At 37.8% G+C, this 7758-nt stretch overlaps 1 protein-coding gene and 1 long non-coding RNA gene across 3 annotated transcripts in view; one reads left to right on the top strand and one right to left on the bottom strand.

Annotated features, from left to right (window-relative positions):
* NOL4 (nucleolar protein 4) overlaps positions 1–7758 on the bottom strand; it is a 365383-nt gene that overhangs the window by 312610 nt on the left and 45015 nt on the right. The gene's annotated exons all lie outside the window — the stretch shown is intronic.
* Positions 1303–7758, top strand: part of LOC102499029 (uncharacterized) — a 21464-nt gene continuing 15008 nt past the window's right edge. Inside the window, exon 1 of the long non-coding RNA XR_334822.1 lies at positions 1303–1888. This is a non-coding gene — a long non-coding RNA (uncharacterized LOC102499029). The remainder of the gene's footprint in view (positions 1889–7758) is intronic.

Raw genomic sequence — 7758 nt, 5'->3', positions numbered from 1 at the left:
GGATAGAATGAATAAGTTTTTAAAAGAGGTCAGAGAGGTGCTAAGAGAAGACAGGGAGAGATGTTTCAACAAAAGTCAGAAGTTAGATAAAGAAAATCAATTTTCATTTATTTTTATTTATTATTATCATTTTTCGGTTTTGGCTGGAGAGACAGAGAGAGAGTGAGAGAGAGAGAGAGGAAAAGTGAGAAAGCAAGCCACCAGGTCTGGGACTTAAACCACAATCAGCCATGTCGGAGTCCAGCATCTTAACTACCACACCACCTGCCAGCCCCAAGAAAATCAATTTTTAAGAGAAAAGATGACAAATGAAAAGGGGGCAATAGATTTGGTGTTTGAGGAAACCCTAGTGGCTGGGGAAGAAATGACAACCAAACAGGACAGGACACTGGAGAGGAATATGTTTTGAATTCATAGGTCGGCCTAAGACTTGGACTACATTTAACAAAAGTAACGGCTTTAAAAATTCTTGGCACAGAAAGTATAATAAAACAAAATTATTAAGTATCCCACCTATCAGTTTTGGGAAAGAAACAGTTACCCTGCATTGTTAGGATTTTCTAAAGAGGTCATATCAAATCCATTGAAAAAGCTGGCCCATTCAAACTTGCAGAACTAAGTAAGGAAATCCATGATTATCAGAAGCAAAAGCGACCAAGGTGCTTTCATGGAATGAAAGCTGCAGCATACACACATTAAACAGGAAAGAGATTTGAGAGACCAGGGGTTGCCACCAACACAGTTCACAGAGCCTGCCAGGGTATGGCTGGCAATTCAGGATCACAGATACCCCAACGTGCTCCGATCACGGAGAGTTCTTCCCACTAAGTACACTCACGTTGGTAGTCAGTAGAGATGCATCCATGCACTAAATATTGCACAGGAGCTGTGGGTCATTTACCCCCCAGCCCTAAGTTCAAAGACAGAACCATATGGAGATAACCCCCTTGCAAAGCCAAAAGCTCTCAAGTATAGATGGAATAGAGCCCAGAAAAGAGATGTTGCAGCACTGGACTGGCATTCAAACTGGAAATAAAGCAGGGAGGGGGCGTCTGAACAGACTATTCTTTTTGTACTTTGTACCCTGGATATTCTGGCACATAATTACTCCACTCACTTGTCAAAGAGTGCTTATTTCAGAGGTGCTAAACAGCAAGAGGACATTCTTATAAATAATATTCATATCCTATTAATAAAAACGAGGGATTTCACCTATCTGCTGTAATAAAAAACATTTAAAAAACCAAACTTTAAAAATCTCTTTTAATAATTAAACTCAACCCAGAGCAATATTCTGTGGTATTAAAACAAGCTGTCTGTTGGTAGGTGAAGCATACAAAAGCCGTTATTTGCATCCTCTAGGCCATTTACTGTGAAAGATGCTGAGATACAAAATTCAGGCAGGAAAGCTGAATAAAACAAGGCGTGGTTGAGGCGCCCTGGGCAAGTTATTGGACGTCTGCCCTCGCATTTCCTGTTTGTAGGAGGTAAGCAATGGCAGCTGCTGGGCTAGGGTTTCTGAAAGAGACGCTGGGACAGAAAACAGCTCAGGTTGCTGGTTCTTTCACTTCAGCGGTTGAGGCTGCAGCATCGGATATAGGTGAGGTTGCCCCTTCGGTCTCCATGGCAACGCTGGAGGGGGCGGCAGAGAAAGGCCGCCCTCCACCTTACACGCCACCTCGCCAGCTCGGACCTCCAGACACACTCTGGTGCTCCGCCAGGGGGAGCCCAGCTCCAAGTTCTGGTCCTCCGCGAACTCCAGTCGTCATGGCAGCGGCCAGGAAGGACAAGGCGCTTTCCAGCAGGGTCCGGCTTCACTAGCTCCAGGCCCTCCAGCCAGATAAGGGTGAGGGGTGGTCAGCTGGCCGTGTCCTGTCATCCCTGCCAGGTAAACTAAGTGCCCATAGGGGCACCCGTTACAGCCTATTCAAAATTGCATACAGAAACCAATTTTGCTCAGAGCCTGAAAGAACCGAACCATGGTTTATTCACTGGAGCAAAAAACGAGTCCAGGAGGAAAAGGGTGCCTCTCCTGGCAGCTAAGTCAATGGAAATTGTTACCTTGCTTTCAAATCCATCAAAAGGCTCCAGGATTTTGAAAGAAACAGTATTATTGTTTAGCTGTAGAGAAAGAAAAGAAAAATCAAAGAAAATTTTTGATTCTCTATTTAAAATTTTCAGGGCAGTTTCCCTATAGTATATAATGGGGTCATGTCCTCTTCTTGTGCAATAATTAATATTTTTTGACTGTAACTATGACTTTTTTTCCTTTCTTTTTTTGCCACTAGGTGCCAGTGTTTGCAAGAGAGGGACAGAGAGGCAGAGAGTGAGAGAGAGAGAGAGGGGTAGAGAGAGAGAGAAAGAGAAAGAGAAACACCCAGTGGGGTGCGATCACATGGAAATCTCTTTTCTTTTTCTACATACTGTGGGGATTGTGGGTGCAGGTGCACACAACTGGGTGTTTTTCAAGCACCACCTGGATTAGCTTGGCCATGTGGGATCCTGTTCTGTCAACCACTAGGCCAGGAGGCTGGCCCAGGCCTTTTCATAATAAAAATTCTCAGAAACTTGATAAATTTAAAGCAGTAATAAATGTGCTTCTGAATATATTTACATTGTAAAACTCATTTTCTAAACATTTATACAGGTGCATGATTAATCTGTGTACTGTTAAATGATCGCTGGTTACCTAACACTTATGGCAAAGAATTTTTAACTGAAGTTAAAACGGGGGCCAGCAACTGGCGTGGTGGTTGGGGTCCTGGACTCCCACATGGTCAACTGCAGTTCAAGTCCCGGACCTGGCAGCTTGCTTTCTTTCTTTCTCTCTGGCAAGTTTTTGTTATTTTTTTAATAGCTAAATTTAAAATAATAATAATAAAATTATTCTTTTAAAAATGCATAAAGAAATAAAAAACATTTACCAATTTATATTAAGTTTAACCGCTTGCTTAAGATTCCTTAAAATGATCTCTCACACATATAATCATTTAGATATTAAAACAAAGGCTCTAGAGTAGTCACCATAGTACGGTGGAAATGCAGTGCTCGGCAATGCTGAAGCCGCATGGGAAGGTCCTGGGTTTCAATCTAAAAGTCTCCCTATAGACATACTGCATGCATATGCCCATGACCAAGGCTGCCTGATGCTTGGGGTGGATTATGGCACGAAGACCTTGCTTGGGAGTGTTCTCTCTCTCTCTCTCTGAAGAAATTTTTTTAATTGAATAAAAGAGGGCTGTTTGAATTAGTTTTGAGATCAGGTATATGCCTTAATATACAAACCGAAGTGTTACCTAAATGCTATATCCTAGTGCCTTTGCCCTGGAATATTCAAATTTATAAGGCTTTCCCAAGGATTTTTTCCCCTAAAGAATATCACTTTAAATGCCATGCAGTAAATAAGAGATCAATAAAGATCAATATCTTTAAATTAATCATCATCCAAATGGCCAAACTATTTCTACTCTGGCAGAAATGTTTCTACTATCTCCCCATAGATAATGTCCATGACCTCAAGTGCTGAATTTGCCCTTTTTGGCCCACACTGGATAAATGAAAATATATTTAAATGGTAGACAGCTCTGTGCATAAATTATGGATTGTATGAACTGATATTTAATACCTGTTTACACTCCTTTTCAATATAGTACTGGAAGGCCTTGCCAGTGCAATCAGAAAAGAGAATAAAAAAAAGGCATTCAAATAGGAAAAGAAGTGGTGAAATTCTTTCTATTTACAGATGACATGATTGTATACCTGGAACATCCTGAGGTTTTCACAACAGAAAGCAAATGATCAGAGCACTCCATGTTACAGTGTGAAGAAGCTTAATTGAATGAGAAAGTAGGTAGAAAAGCTTTTAGCCTTCTGGACTGCTTTATCATTCCAGCAGGTTAGCCTAGAGTACCATTCTTCGTAAATTTCATAGGGCCTTAAAAGTCTCAGCAAGTCTGGCAAGCTTTTGTAATAGCTAGGTCTAAATGTTTGCATATCAAAGTACAATTCCATTTTCCTTAAGACACTATATATACTGGAACATTAAAATATAGACTATATAGAGTTATATAGAGAGTTTCTTATAAAATCTATCAAAATGGATCATTATCTCATCACACAATACTAGTGTACACTAGGGCAGGCCTTGTAGCACAGAGGTTAAGCACTGTGTGGTGAGAGCTGGAGCTCATATGCCTGATCACAATTCGAATTGTGGCCACGAGAGCCCAAAAAACATGCTGGGTTTGTGTATAGCGATGCCAAAAGTCCTGACAGGATGAGAAACTTTTAAAAAAGAATTGTGGTGGGATCAGCAGTTGGTGTAATGGCTGTGTCGCTGGACTCCCATGTAGTTGACCATGATTCGAGTCCCGGACCAGCGACTTAAACTCACGCATGCATGCCCAAGATTCCAAGGAAGAATGGAGGAGAAGGGATTGTGGTGTGGCCATCTCCCCAAGGGGGTGATTTCTTGCTTTCTGTCTCTCTGTCTCTTCCTATCTTTCTGGTGAGCGCACAGGCCCTATAACAAAAACCTCTCAAAAAAATAAATAAATAAAATAAAAAGAAAGAAAGAAAGAAAGAAAGAAAGAAAGAAAGAAAGAAAGAAAGAAAGAAAGAAAGAAAGAAAGAAAAAGGATTGTGGCATGATCTTGCCCCATTGAGGGGTGCTTTCTCTCTCTGACAAGGATACATGCCCTCTGGCAATTAAAAACAGGAATATTTGCGTACACTAGAACTGAGGAGAATGGTAAAATAGAAGTATATTAAGAAATGATTTTAAGAACCCAGAAACAGGTATCATTTACTTAATATGTAATTTTCAATAATAACGGATGTCCCTAGATAATACAACTAATTTGTTTTTACTTTCTTGTGTTTTTTATTTTTGAAGAAATTCACAATAAGTAGGAATTAATCAAACAATAATAACAAATAGTAGACTTATTTTTTTCAAACTGATAAATGGTTATGCTTTTGAAAGCAATTCATACATTTATTTTAATCTATTAGTTGTGACTGATACAGTGATGTCACTGTAGCTTTAGAATATTTATTTACTGATGATAATGTATATGGTAATGTCTTTGTCCCCACTGGTACACACTGTATTCGTGCTGGGAAAAACCATGTTGTACACCGTAAAGATGTATAGTGATTAAATATAAATAATAAATAAATATAAAAAAGAATATTTTCAAATCTTTAAATCGTATTGTGTACTAGGGAAAAAAAGACAATTGAAATCTTAGAAGTATTTCTTTCTAAAAGTTGAGAACTTTCCACCTACTCTCACAAACCAATATAGAGCCAAATAAATTTGTGTGTAAATATCTAAGTTACTCAATACACAATGTTACAAGAAACTTTGTTACTTTCAAATTATTCATTAACATTGTGCCTGACCCAGAAGCTTGAAAAACACATCGAGCATGTTTGCAAGTACATGTGTGCGCGCGAGAGTGTTCATGTGTGTGTGTGTGTGTACGTTTATGTGTGCACTGGTCCAAAATCCTAAAAGGGAGAAATGGAGGAGAAGGGATTGCTCATGTCTGGTTCACACGGAAGCATCTCCAGAAATAATCTTCAAAGAGGGCCTCAACACAACGTATAAACCATTAGTATATAACTGCTAAACCGTTAGAATATAACTGCCTCTAACAGGACCAAAACTCCATAATTCCAGGAATTTGAAATCAAGAGCAAAGACTAAAGTAACCAAGAATGGGTGCCATGGCAAGACAGTGCCACATGTAAATTAAAATCATGGGAGATAATTAGTAAAATGTCTTTTTTTTTTTTTTTAAAGTCAGTCTTTAGAGAAAAGAATGGAAATGTATGCAGAGAGAAGCATTTCTAATACAACACATGATAACCCAAAGGGGAAGAAAAGATAAGCTTTCCAGTTATTGTTCCCTAGTAAGTTTACATTCTCTTTTAACTATTTTGAGTTTATCGTCTTTGCATCTATTAATTCCAGAATAAGGCTTGAATACAACTTAGCTTCTTCAGAGCATTATTAAACCACTCAAATCATGACTTATCTCCTATTTCACTAAAGAGATAAAGACAATCATGAGACAATCATCTCTGACTCTATCTCAAAAGACCTGATATCATCTATCCATCCATACCAATGCTACAACATTTTTCTCTTTACACTGTGTGTCTATGGTGATTTGACAACTAACAATCCTTTGATAGAAGGAAATACTTTTCCTCTATCTCATATTGGTGATTAAGTTTAAAACTAGGTTTTGCATCTTTATAAAAAAAATAATCACGGTTGTTGGGCAAAGATATCTTGAGTTCTGAAAACTGTCACTTTGGTTTCAGAATATTTTTTGACCTTTTTGGACAAAAGAAATCCATTTTACTCTCAAAGTGTTATGTGACTCTTGTTCTGAAAGATTGATTGCTTTAAAAAGAAATCATTATGCTTTCTTTTTTGATGTATCTAAGTAAAAATGTTCATGATGTCAAGTCACTGTTTGATAGTTTTATAATTGCCAATGTACAAGGGAAAGAAAGTAAATAGATACCCAGTCAAATAAAATCCAGTTTTCAGATATTCATCATCATATTTGCATGTGTCTTTTCTTTTTAGACTGTTTGGTGGGAATATTACATTTGCAAATCTACTCCTGACATATATATGAAATCTTGTTTTCTATTCTTTTCACTTCATGGTGTTGTATTACCTTTCTACTTTAACAAATTATTTTTTCCCTGGTCCACTTTTGCAAAATCAAAATATAATGCAACTCAAAAGTAATAACATTAATATGCAAATTTCACAAATGTAAACAACATCATCAAAGCATTTTAGCCAACCTGGTCTACCCTTTATTAATTGGATGTTAGCCTAGACTAAGTGACCCATATATTCCTCATAGTACTTAAGCAACCAAGGGTATAACAGTTGTGAACCTTTATTATTAATGTAATGTCATCTTTGATGATGATGATATTATAATTAATCTTATCATTTATATTTACTAAATGTATCTAAATATTTTTCCCTCTGAAACAGCTAAACTGCTGTAGAACACTTAATATTCAGCCAAGTCAAATGTAGGTCAAAGATTTTGCTTTAGGAAACACTCTTCAATCTGTTAGCTACTTACAGGCAAAAATTTTCACTCATTCTTCTATCATTCACCTAGTCCAGCTAAGACATAATATGTACCTAATGAAAGACCACAGTCCATACATGTGTATATTTTTCTCTAGTCCTGTTCTTTACTTTCCCTAACAGCCTATTGACTCTGAAGGAGAAAACGTTTTTTTTTTTGTATTTATTATATTTTTACCTTTTTAAAAATTTTAAAGTACCAGAAGACATGTGCTCCCCGGAGAAAGAGAGAATGCACTTTTCAAAGGGGCATGGTCATGCAATGGTCCCTCTCCATTCCTCCACACACACCCATCCATGTGTTTTTCATGCTAGCAGGGCTGGTAACCAAACCGTGATGACCATGTGGGATCCAGCTTTGTATGCACAGCGCTGAACTGCTATACTTCAGTGAGGCTCTGGAGACAATTTTCATAGCATTACTTACCAATCCAGTTTGGCCTCTCTAATTTCTGACCTTTATTGCTGCTTCTCTTTTAAAATGTTTTTTACAACAAAGTTCAACAGTACCAAAAACTCTTACCTAACATCAGCTATAAATTTGCCTCACGTTTCCCCAGCCATTGGCAACACTGTAGAACTAACATTAAAAGTATGATCTCCGAGTTATTCATCTCCTCTTT

The sequence above is a fragment of the Tupaia chinensis genome, unplaced genomic scaffold (assembly GCF_000334495.1).
Source record: "Tupaia chinensis unplaced genomic scaffold, TupChi_1.0 Scaffold000290_1, whole genome shotgun sequence".
Classification (NCBI taxonomy): domain Eukaryota; kingdom Metazoa; phylum Chordata; class Mammalia; order Scandentia; family Tupaiidae; genus Tupaia; species Tupaia belangeri.
The sequence above is the reverse complement of the archived record's forward strand: the minus strand, read 5'-3'. Positions and strand labels throughout refer to the sequence as shown.